The sequence below is a fragment of the Chiloscyllium plagiosum genome, chromosome 33 (genome assembly GCF_004010195.1).
Source record: "Chiloscyllium plagiosum isolate BGI_BamShark_2017 chromosome 33, ASM401019v2, whole genome shotgun sequence".
In the NCBI taxonomy this organism is placed as follows: domain Eukaryota; kingdom Metazoa; phylum Chordata; class Chondrichthyes; order Orectolobiformes; family Hemiscylliidae; genus Chiloscyllium; species Chiloscyllium plagiosum.
In genome coordinates this window covers 13,884,332-13,896,779 of record NC_057742.1, presented here as the reverse complement: position 1 = coordinate 13,896,779, position 12,448 = coordinate 13,884,332, and the positions used below count along the sequence as shown (strand labels likewise).

At 38.6% G+C, this 12,448-nt stretch overlaps 1 protein-coding gene across 4 annotated transcripts in view; it reads left to right on the top strand.

The window, feature by feature from the left end:
* stat5a (signal transducer and activator of transcription 5a) overlaps window positions 1-12,448 on the top strand; it is a 144,463-nt gene that overhangs the window by 67,893 nt on the left and 64,122 nt on the right. For 3 of the 4 annotated variants that reach the window (XM_043674968.1, XM_043674969.1, XM_043674970.1), the window contains one exon: window positions 8,799-8,851. The exons of the other annotated variant lie outside the window; for it this stretch is intronic. The gene's annotated coding sequence lies outside the window, so the exon portion shown is untranslated. The remainder of the gene's footprint in view (window positions 1-8,798; window positions 8,852-12,448) is intronic. 4 annotated transcript variants of the gene reach the window in all.

Here is a 12,448-nt window from a genome sequence, read left to right as displayed (position 1 = left end):
GGTGTCATCTGCAAACTTACTAACTGTACCTCTTATACTCGCATCCAAATCATTTGTGTAAATGACAAAAAGTAGAGGACCCAGCACCTATCCTTGTGGCACTCCACTGGTCACAGGCCTCCAGTCTGAAAAACAACCCTCCACCACCACCCTCTGTCTTATACCTTTGAGCCAGTATCTAATTGGCTAGTTCTCCCTGTATTCCATGAGATCTAACCTTGCTAATCAGTCTCCCATGGGGAACCTTGTCGAACACCTTACTTGAAAGTCTTTGGCTTAACAGTCCAGCGATAATACTGCCTAGGCTGTTGCCTCCCCATGACATTTTCCTAGCAGCCATCAGTTCTGAGAAAGGGTCTGATGACCTGAACAGTTAATTCTGATTTCTCTTCACAGATGCTGCCAGAACTGCTAATATTTTCTTGGTTTAAAATTTAAGTGTTTATTGAACAGGACTCAGCCCCTTTCTCCTCTTTCTCCCCCCCCCCCAAAAAAAACCCCTCCCCATTTCAGGAAGGTTTATTTTAACATTTTTGTTTAAATGTTAGTTTGTCACAGTACATCTGAAAAATAAAATTGGGGTGGCTTAAATGCATGCAAAAAGCAGCTAGTTTTCAAGTTTTGATTAGAGGCTTACTGCAATTTGGCTGCTTGAATATTAATAGCTTTGGCTTTTCACTGCCTTTTGTGAAATGTTGTGTTTAAACAATGAAGAAGACTGATCCAACTGTAGTCATGCTCCTGATTGGCTTGCTGTCAGTTTGGGACAGGTCTTTTGGAATATTGAAATTGTGAAATTACAAAATAGGATCTGGACCATCAAAATTAAGGTATGGTTTCTGCAATACTATTTAAACTTGGTTGATGTGTTATGTTTTGCCACATTTTTATGTGGGGAGAGTTTGCGCTGATCAGTAATGGGTCATGTATGTGTGTGAAGTAATTGCCAGGCACTCACCATCTCCAATAAAAAGGTGTCCTTCCCTAAACACCATCAGTTGTGCCACTCCCAAGGGTGGTCCTGAGGTTCAGCATTGTTTTAGTTATCTAATAGTATAATTGCGCCAGCCTTGTGTGATAAAAAGGGCAAGAAACTAGGTATTCTAACCAATGGCTCATTTCAAGTTTGAGTTTGTTGAAATAATGGCCGCTTGCAAAGATGTTTGTAGCTGTAAAACCCTTGGAGCTTAACACCACTGTGGACAAAACAATCTATTGTGAATGACTCCTTGGCATTGAATTCGATCTTGATTTTCTTCTACCAACAGTGCATTGTGGGCATGCAATAAGTACAGTGTATATGGTAAACTACAGCCACCCACCAAGCTTGCTTCAAAAGCATCTGCAGGTTTTTCACCATGTTGCAGACCATGCTGATCTTGGATTTACACAGTGATTTGACTTCTGATTACTTTTATAATGGAATATTTAATGTGATCAGCTAAGAACAAGATCAGGCTTGACTGCCAGTTCCCTGCTATCAAGTTATTTGATGATCAATATTGTCCATGTGGAAAATTATCATAACTAGCTAGTGCCTAGTGACACTTCAGAATCTATCACACAGCAATATGGAAAGCCAAATGTTAAACTAGAGGAGATTAAACATTAAATGTTTTATGTTTTGTGGGGTATTTTTGGTAAATAGGAGTTTGTAACATGTTTTGAAGTTCTTCAGTGTAATAAGTATTAGAATTTATTGGCATTTTCTAGTTTTACTATTTGAGCTACTTTTAAATTGTGACTGACTATTCTGCATCTATTGTGGTGCTAACGTTATTTTTAAAGATCATGCTGAATCAACATGGTTTAATTTTGTGACTTCAATATTTATCTTTAGTTTAAATGCTCAAATAAGGTTGACAGTCAATTCTCTTGCCATGGTTTGACCAAAGTCTTAATGATCTTTTATTTTACAATATTGTTGCTTGAAACTGTTCAGAATTGATGTGCCTGTCAGCATGGGAGAAATTTCTTTTGTGGGAATGTGTTTTCTGGGGCTCTGTACCCTCTATTCCTGACTCTTGCCACTTTTTTGCACCTTGGAACATTTTCTGTTACACTTATGGTTCAATATACCTCAGACATTTATTATATTCAATTTGGAAGAATTATTGATTTTTGTTTCGAGTTCTTTTTGGGAGACAACTAACTTGAAAACATTGAATCTGTGCTTGAATTCTGACTTGACGATTTTGTAATGGGGAAGCAGTGGTTGAGAATGATATTGAAAATTAAATTATATCTTTTGAACTGAATGCATTTATTTAGACTGAGTTATATTGATTCATTTTAAACAGATGTGATATAATCTCTTAAATCCCTGTCTGTGCATTCTTGCTATCTCAATTAAAAAAGAGTTCTGAGATGAACAGATATCTAAACAGAGCTGAGAATATATGGCACCCACCATTGATGTCTGTAGGTTTATTTGATACTTGTCAGATTGAAAAATATGCAGTTTTGTTCAGCACTAATATCAGAGATTAGGCTTCCCTCCAGTGGATTAGGGCAGACTCTGTTTATCATCATAGTTGTTTATGTTAGCATATGCTTTCAGCTGTAGTATAATTATCCGTAAAGAAAATTGAAGAGATTTTTGTAGGTCACTGTAGTGCTTTGTATTGTGCATAGATCAACAGACCAGAGCCTTTGTTGGTTGTACTGGTCTGTTGTAGAGGTCTCAAGCTAACTTGATTTATTTTCATCAATGTTGGACACAACACGATTTATGTACATAAATGTGATAAATAACTCTTTTTGATTATCCCCATTCTTTTAAAGTTTTATTTTTAACAATTTTTTTAATCTCATGATCTATCTTCATTTTGGAAAATTATTTCTTCCGTGCTTAAGCTGCATCTAACAGAAGTGCAAACTGGTCTCTCTCCATGTATTTTAAGTGCCACATTGACTTTGCATTTTCCTACTTAATTTTAGAACTAAGGTAAGGAAAAATGACACTTTAGAAGTTATACAAAGCTAAAATTTTAAAGGCATGTTACCCCTACAATTCTTTTTAAACTAGTTAGTGCATTTCATTAAATTGTGACCATTTATCAAATCAACTAATGGATCCACCAAAATTGCGAGAATTGTATGTAGAAATATTATTTGTTTTTGTTATTCCCAATGTTTAATGTGAAAGGCATTATGTTATGGTGAATGGACAAATATTAGCTACCTGCCCTTGACCAGGCTTCTGTGGACAGCTTGAGTGCTGCAGGTTAAGGGCATTAAATTTGGGAGGAGAATGATAAAGTGAGTAAGCAAAATAAACAATGTGTTTAAACAGGCAATTCTCCATTGTTTCAGATAATCAATCCTTCATTTAGAATCATCAAACTCAGGGCTCTGTTCTGGTTTTCTTTGATCCTTTTTGTGCCCAAGAACTGTATGTAACCCTCTTTCTTGAAAATATTCTGTTTTAATCTCAGCCACTTTGTGGCAGAGAGTTCCACTGGCTTACCACTTTCTCTAGGTAAAGAAATTGCTCCTCATCTTATCTCGGTCCTAACTGGCCTACTACATATGCTTACTGTGACCTCTAGTTCTTGACTCACCAGTCAACTGGAACATCTTTCTGCATTTACCCTGTCCTAGTCTTGTTAGGTTTTACAGGATTCTATGTGAACCGCCTCCTCATTCTTCTAAACTGCAATGAATATAGTCCTAGCGCATACAGTCACATTTACGTCAGTCCTACCATGCCAGGAATCAATCTGGTAAAACTTTGTTGCACACTCCATTGCCAGGTCATCCTTCCTCCGATAAAAAGACCAAAATTGCACATAGTATTTCAGGTATGGTCTTAGTAAGATCCTGTACAATTGCAGCAAGATTCCTCTGCTTCTGTATTCTCATCCTCCGATGTATGAAAGTCATCATCCATAGTTGTTGCGCCTGCATGCTTCCTTTTAGCGATTGGTGCGCAATGGCAGCTAGGTCTTATAGTCTTGTCGTATTTCCCTTTCCCAATTTATCCACATTCAGATAACAATCTAATTTCCTGTTTTTGCTGCCAAAGTGGAAAACCTTTAATTTATCCATGTTATAGTTCATTTGCCATGCATTTGTACACTCACTCAACTTGTTCAGATCACGTTGAAATATCTATACCTGCTCCTCACAATGCATCCAACTTGGATACGTTGTACTTAGATCTCTCATCTAAATCGTAATATATGTTTAGCTGGAGTTCAAGCAATAATGTCTGCAGAATCCTATTGATTTCTGCTTGTAATTCGGGGTGGGGGAAAAGGGGAAAGACCTCTTTACTATGAACATAAGAACCAGGAGTGGGCATTGAACATTCAGCCCCTCCAGCTTGCTCCGCCATTGAGTATGATTATGGCCGACCTCATCCTGGCATCAACTCCACTTTCCTGTTTGCTCCCCAAAAGCCTTCAACCTGTTACTAATTAAAATGTATCTGTCTCCTTCTTAAACCTACTCAATGTCCCTGCATCTATTGAAGGCTGGAGTGGTAAATTCCACAGATTCATGACTTTTTTGAGAGAAGTAATTCCTCCTCCACTGTTTTAAATCTGCTATTCCTTATCCTAAAACTATGATGTCTCATTTGAAATTTCCCCACAAGAAAAAACATCCTCTCTTGTCTACTTTGTCAACCATCCTCAGCATCTCTCTTAACTCTAGAGAATGTAGACCTAAATTGTTCAAACTCTCTCTTCATAAGACAGTAGATATAGAAAGGATGCTACCCCATGTGGGAGAATCTTACACCGGAGGGTGTAATCTCAGGATAAGAGTTGCCTATTTAAGACAAATTAATTTTTTCTCTCAAAGGGTAACGGATCTGTGGAATTCTTCACTGCATAGGGCAGTCACGGTTGGGTTGTTAAGTATATTCAAGCTCAGACGGAACGTATTTTCAATCAGTAATCGAATCTAGGTTATGTGGGAAGGACACAAAATCGGAGTTGAGATTCTTTGGATGAGTCGTGATCTCATTGGAGGTAAGCAGATATGATGGACTGAATGGTCTGCTTATGTCCGATAGTTATGCTACCGTTATATGACGGATACTATACTTTATGATTTATACATCAAACTGAATAGTACTGCATCTCTTAACAACTGACTTGGTTGCAGTGCAGGTGCACTCAGTCCATATTGGGTATGATATACCAGGAAAAGCTGATGTAGGTTAAGTCTGTACATCTGCTCCATCAATACCTAATTTGTTTTTGAAGGCAGTAACTTGGCACTTTTCATGCTATATCTTTCAAATTTAATGAATCGCATGTTGATTGCATCGCAAACTTAGCATTGCCCAATTTCTGAATTGAGGGTCATTGTTCAGTGTTTTGTGTTCAGCAATTTCTAGGTAAATTCCTCAATATCTGATGCCTTATCTATTTATTGCAAACTGATAATTGAGTGTTTGTTTTCTGAATGAATAATGTTTTCCAATTGGAAATATTGTGGAAATGAACTTGGTATAGTTAACTACCATGTTTACATTTGCACTTTGGTAGAGATTTTTGTCTGTCACGTTGCTTATGTTGGAAGTAATCGGTGTAACAGTTTTGAAGCTGTGATTGTCTGATATACATCTGGACCTTGCATTTGAAAACATGCTTTTAACTTCCATGTGTTGAAAGATATGGGTATATACTGTGAAATAGTTCTAAAATGAAAATGGTTTTGCATGCATGTAGAAATTTGATTACCAGCAAAAAGCTGCAGATGGTGAATGTTTGGATACTATAATTTTCAATAAAGCAAAAGTATATTAAAAAGGTGCAGCTTCAGGCTATGGTAATCAAGTTAAGACACAAAAAAACCTTGCGAAGAAGCATAACTTTTCTAGTAAGATGTATAGCTGGCAGTGGTCAGCAGAATTGGTAATTAGTTGAACATGGTTTTCATTTCAGTCAAAAAGTGTGGTGCTGGAAAAGTGCAGCCAGTCAGGCAGCATCCAAGAGACAGGAGAGTTGAGGTTTTGAGCATAAGCTTTTCATCAGGAATGTGGTTTTCATTTCCTCAGGTTAAGCAGTATCGTTTCATAACCGTTCACAAGTTATAGGGGAAATTTAGCTAGGAATTAAAATGTTACAAGTATTTGCTGACATTTTATTAGCATTATAACATAGAAATTGTGTAAGATGCACAAATCCTGAATTCTTTAACTGAGTTTGACAGTGCTAAATCGGGAGCATTCATATGTTACTTTCACAATGTTCCGCAAACCATGACCACTATTTCTTCACCTGGATTAAGTAGTCTTCATTTCTTTCTTACAAAGATGAACTTAACCACTTTCAAATGGTAATAGCAGGGATCATTATTGGCATAATAGGTCAGGAAAACTGCTAGAGGTTGGATTTCTGTTTGACTTTTATAATTCTGGTATTATCAATGCTGGTGCATTTTCTTACTGATCTCTCCGACATTTTGAGTTTGTGACCTGTAGTAATCATCCCAGAATTTGTAATAATGCATTAAGTTGGTGCCATGTCAGGACAGCGTAAACAAAAAGGAAATTCAGTCATCTCACATCGTAGGTCAAGGAATTATCTCTTGTCTTCAATTGGCAGCATCCTTGTGTCTTGCATAATTGTTCATTTTGTCATTTGGTCACTTTGCCATTAGCATTTCTTCTTTTCTCTGTACCCAATGCTCCCTCTACCTCTGCTTCATTAAAACTTATGATTAAAGGCCATTGCCACAGTGTCAATGTTGTTCACCCTCCTCGGATACAGTCTGTGTTTTGAGTATATTCAGCCTTTTTTTTTTCTAATTTCAGATCTACAACATTTAGTTCCCTTTCAGCTTTACCTAGGTATACACCATTTGTATCATAATTGTTGCATGCAACTTTCCTTCAGCGTGGAGAGTTTATCTGACCTGTTTAATGGTCGGCTGTTGGAGAATCAGTAGACTATTGTGGGAAAAGTTAATTAATAATGCTCATTGAAATTCTTTCTTCCAACCCAAATATTTACAAAACAGTATCAGTATTTGGAATAATGTGATCATTTCTATGTGTACACAAAGATTGTTATGATCTCTGTCGAGACTGGACTTTTAAAAGAAAATCAATACCAGTTGAGGGCTCACTGGATATCCCAAAGATTTTATGTTTGAGTACTTTTACTTTAACAAAAGGCTGAAAGCACTATTGACTAAGGATACCTTTTATAGACAACTGCACTTGAAACCACAAAGAACATTTCATCCTTCCTTTCAGAACAAACAAAAGCATACTCCATAGTCTTTTAAGCATTGTGTTCCTCGAAATAGTCCAACCCTAATCCTTTTCCCCTCTCTCTCAAAGAATATCTGTGAAGTGTGTTTTTAAATATAGATCAGATTCTCTTGGAACTAAACCAGAATAATTCTTGATTCCCATGGGTTTACTTTAGTCCTGTTTTTCCCCTGATTGGAAAGTGTTAATCTCAGAATTGTCTTTCAGAGAAAGGATTGCCCTCCCAGGTTTCTTCCTCTTGTGCAAGCTAGGTAAACTTGTAAAGGCCACTATCTCTGAGCTCCTTGTGACTTAATCGTTCCAATCTAATGGTGAGCTTCTACCCAAGTCTCTACATGGTGAGCCGAAGCAACTTAGTGTCTATAATTACACACTCGCTCCCAGATCCTGGCAGATGTGTCAGAGTTTTAGGGTATCTTAGGAAATAATTGTGAACTTCATGTCCATTTAGAAATGTGCATTAGCTATCCTTAGCCCAAATCTTCTATCTTGGGGATAAGTGCATAATTTAAAGCACAGTGTTTACACCCCAATGTTCTCCAACACTTTTCTGGGATTTGGAAATATGCTTAGTGTTACATCTTGAAATTTATGAAGTTATGTTTTGGGACTGCCTTTTAATTGAAGGGATCATGGGACCCACCAATCCCTTTAACAGCTTAACAGTTTGGTTCTTTTTCTTGAGATTCTTACACACTTAATGCAACTGCAATATGCCAACTTTGTGAACAGTCAAAATTTATTAAGCAATTACAGCTTTGGAGGATCATTTAACATTCATCGCAATGCTTGCGAAGCATGTCAAGAGAAGCTCTCTGAACAAAGGAACAGTCATTCCTTTATACAAGATCTTTACATCACAGTCAGTAATTCCCAAAAGCCAACCCCCAGCCGTCCACCACAGTCATATGCCACTCAAGACACAATGCAGTGACCTGATCATCTCCAGAAACAATATAATGTAAATCATCCTTTTAATGGCAAGATCTGTTGTAAATCATTTTTGTCTAAGCTACACGATGTCAGATTTTTAATTGTAATGTCCTTCTTGATTCTGAATAGGAGATGATGTTAAATCGCTACTCTGAATAATAGAAAATGATAATGTAAATTATTTTACATTGTACTGGCAAGATAGAGAAACATACTACTCTCCCCTCAACATCCAATTTTTTTGCACGTCAGCAGAGCAAATTACCCCCTTGACATCTCAGCAGCTTTTCAGTAAAACAAATCTGGATGTCCTTTAATCTTTAACAATCAAACCTCTGAGGCTTGCAGTCAAACAGGCTTCAGAATAGATTGTTTGACGTGTTAATTGTACCTTGAATTAAAGAGAGCCTCAAAGCACAAACAAACTTAAATTTCATAATTGTCACAATGTTTTGCTTTAGATTCTGCATGGTTAAAAGGTGTAATTTCTGAAAATTCATGTTAGTTTTCCAATGTGTTTTCTTCTATTTTCAAACCTATTGACAAAATTGCCGTAATTGCTATTCTACAGTTTTATTCTGTTTGCCAGTGAACTTTCATAACAGAAACATGAATTTTTGTTTTGTTTTAGGTTCTGGGAGTTGACTGTCTTTGACTTTGTATTAATGTTGGCTCGTTTGAAAGGTGAGGATATTATTTCTTTGCACCCGTTATGTACTTAAGTTCCTGTTTCTCCAAAATAATGAGTGAAATATTTCAAACTCCAAACTAATGCGTGATTCAGAGATTTATGAACTAACTGTCATTTGCTACTTGGTAGTTTAGAAACACCGACCAATGTTTGTTTTGTTACATAATCATGTAGTGAAGATGAGTTTATTATGGTTGAAGAGGGGCATAGCGGTAAATGTTACTAATCCAGAAACTCCGGGTAATGCTCTGCGGGCATGGTTTTGAATCTTTCCATGACAGAGTTTTTTGAATTCAATTCAATTCAGAAAAATCTACAATTTCTTTTTTGAAGCAAACTAGTCTGGTGACAGAGTAGTTCACTAAGTCCTTTGGGAACGGGAAAATTGCCATCTCATCCTGGTCTGACTTGCATGATTCCTGAGCTGCCGCAATGTGTGGTTGTCTCATAAATGCCTTCTGAAAAGGTCTCGCCAACCACTCTATTGCATTCAATTATAATAGTCTGGTAAGAGGATTGAAACTGGATGGACCATCCACATTGACCAAGGCATCAGAAATGGCAGTAATTCACATAACCCTGTTGACTGTGCAAAGACCTACATATTAATGTCTATGGTGTTCAAATTGTATGAGGGGTGTGGGTTTTGTTTGCAGTCTCACAGACTAGTTAGGCAACAGCCTGACAATCATTCTTATAAGACCATAAGATATAGGAGTAGAAGTCAGAAAGTCATCCCTTTGAGGCTGTTCTACCATTCAATGAGATCATCACTGATGTGATCATCCTTGACTCCGCTTTTCATATAATCCTTGATTTTTTACTCAGAGTAGTAAGGGCGTGGAACAGCCTTCCTGCAACAGTAGTAAACTTGCCAACTTTAAGGGCATTTAAATGGTCATTGGATAGACATATGGATGAAAATGGAATAGTGTAGGTTAGATGGGCTTCAGATTGGTTTCACAGGTCGGTGCAACATCAAGGGCAGAAGGGCCTGTACTGCACTGTAATGTTCTATGTTGTATGTTCTTTTCTACACAATATTCTATCTGCCAAGTTTTTGCCCACTTGCTTAATCTGCCTATATCCCTCTGCAGACTTGTTATATCGTCCTCACCATTTGCCTTCTCAACTGTTTGTGTCGTCTGCAAACATGTCTGTGGTGTATGCTCTTTCTTGTTCAAACCTCATAGGGTCATGCCTTACAGACAATGTCCCAGACACCCGACATGGCAGCACAATGGTCTGCAGTTTGTAAGGATTTGCCCTCAACACTGACCATGGGCCTCCGTGAAGCCTCATAGCATCAGTTCAAACAGAGGTCAATAAATGTTCTCTTAATTCCAATTTATCACTTGTGAAACTGCCACCTGCTGATGAACCTATTTTTCTCCATGTTGACACCACTTTGAGGAAACATTTAGGGTTGCAAGGGCAAAACATACTCTTGGTGGTGGACATTGAAGTCTTTCAGAGTGGTTTGGCAACACCGCTACTAACCAGTTGGCTGTGACCTTAAGGACATAGTTGTGATAAATGTTGAGAGAACCATCCAGAAGGAAGATGTATTGTGTGCAATTCTCGCCCCTCTCCTATAGGAAAGACATTGTGAAACTTGAAAGGATTTAGAAAAGATTTACAAGCATGTTGCCAGGGTTTGAGGGTTTGACCTATAGGGACAGGCTGCTTGGCTGGGACTGTTTTCTCTGAAGTATCGGAGGCTCAAGGGTAACCTTTATAGAGGTTTATAAAATCATGAGGGGCATAGATAGGATAAATATACAAGTCTTTTCCCTGCGTTGGGGGAAGTCCAGAACTAGAGGCCATAGGTTTATGGCGAGAGAGGAAATATATAAAAGAGACCTAAGGAGCAACTTTTTCATGCAGAGGGTGTTGTGTGTATGGAATGAGCTGTCAGAGCAAGTGGAGGAGGCCGGTATAATGACAACAATTAACTGGCATCTTGGTATATGATTAGAAAGGGTTTAAAGGAATATGGGCCAAGTGCTGACAAATGGGACTAGATTAATTTAGGATATCTGGTCAGCACGGACGAGTTAGACACGAGATGATAAAGGTTTGAAATTCTCCCATAAATAGCAGTTCGTGTTAGATCAGTTGATTTTAAAATCAAAGAAAAGTTTTTGTTAAGCCAAGGTATTAAGGCATTTGGGCCAAAGACAGATACAGTATAATGGAGTTAGGCCACAGATCAACCATGATCTTATTGAATGGCACAACAGCTGAATGGCCTACTCCTGTTCCTATGTTCCCCGACCTACCTGAAGCTAATGCATCTGCACATGACAGAATCTATAGGAGTGACCACACATGGTCCATTATGTTGTGTGGTAATATGTTGTGTGCTAAATGGGATAGGCTTCTAACAGATACGGCAACTCTCAACTGGGCCTTCAGAAGGTGGTGTGGACCTTCAGCAGAGTTGCATTCATCCGCAATCTGTAACCTCATGGCTTACTATATTTGCTACTCTATCATTTCGTCAAACCATGGGGTTCAACCCTGAATCAATGAAAAGTTCAGGTGGGTGTGCCAGGATCAATACCAGGCATGGCTAAAAATGAGATGTCAGCTTAGTGAAGCAACAGCTTAGGACTAATTTGTGTGCTAAGCATCTGATAGGTAGAGCTAAACAATCCCAGATTAGTGGATCAGATTTATCCCTATTGTCTTACTTTGTTCCATCTTAAATGGTGATGAGCAATTCAACAACTTGCTGGAGATGAAGAGCTCCACAGCTATTCAGATCTTTAATGATCAAGGAGATCATCATTAGTGGGCGGCACGGTGGCACAGTGGTTAGCACTGCTGCCTCACAGTGCCAGAGACCCAGGTTCAAATCCCGCCTCAGGCGACTGTGTGGAGTTTGTACATTCTCCCCGTGTCTGCATGGGTTTCCTCCGGGTGCTCCGGTTTCCTCCCACAGTTCAAAAATGTGCAGGTTAGGTGAACTGGCCATGCTAAATTGCCCGTAGTGTGAGGTGAAGGGGTCTGGGTGGGTTGCGCTTCGGCGGGTCGGTGTGGACTTGTTGGGCCGAAGGGCCTGTTTCCACACTGTAAGTAATCTAATCAATGTAAATGTCAAGGCTGAAGCACTTTCAGCTGTCTTCAGTCACAAGTGCCAAGTGGGTGATCCACCCAACTACACACATGCCAGCCTCTAGCCAAATGGATTCACTCCACATGATTGAGAGAAATGATTGAAGGCATTGCATACTGCAAAAGCTAAAGGACCCTGACAACTTTATGGTTTCCTTATACTCTAGAAATAACTGCACACTTACCAAGTTGGTCTAGTATACAGAGGAACCTCGATTATCCGCCAAGATCGCATGGTCGCGATGCTTAACTAAACTGTTATCCAGTCTTTGATTATCCGTAATTTGATTAACCGAATGAAATACTACCCACCCGTATCCTTCGGATAATCGTGATTCCTCTGTAATTACGACACTGGCATCTGTCCAACAATGTGCAAAGTTACCCAGCTGAATCCTCTGCACAAAAAGCAGGTCTAATCCAGTCCAGCCAATTGTCACCTTGTCAGTCAATACTTGATTTTCGGCAAA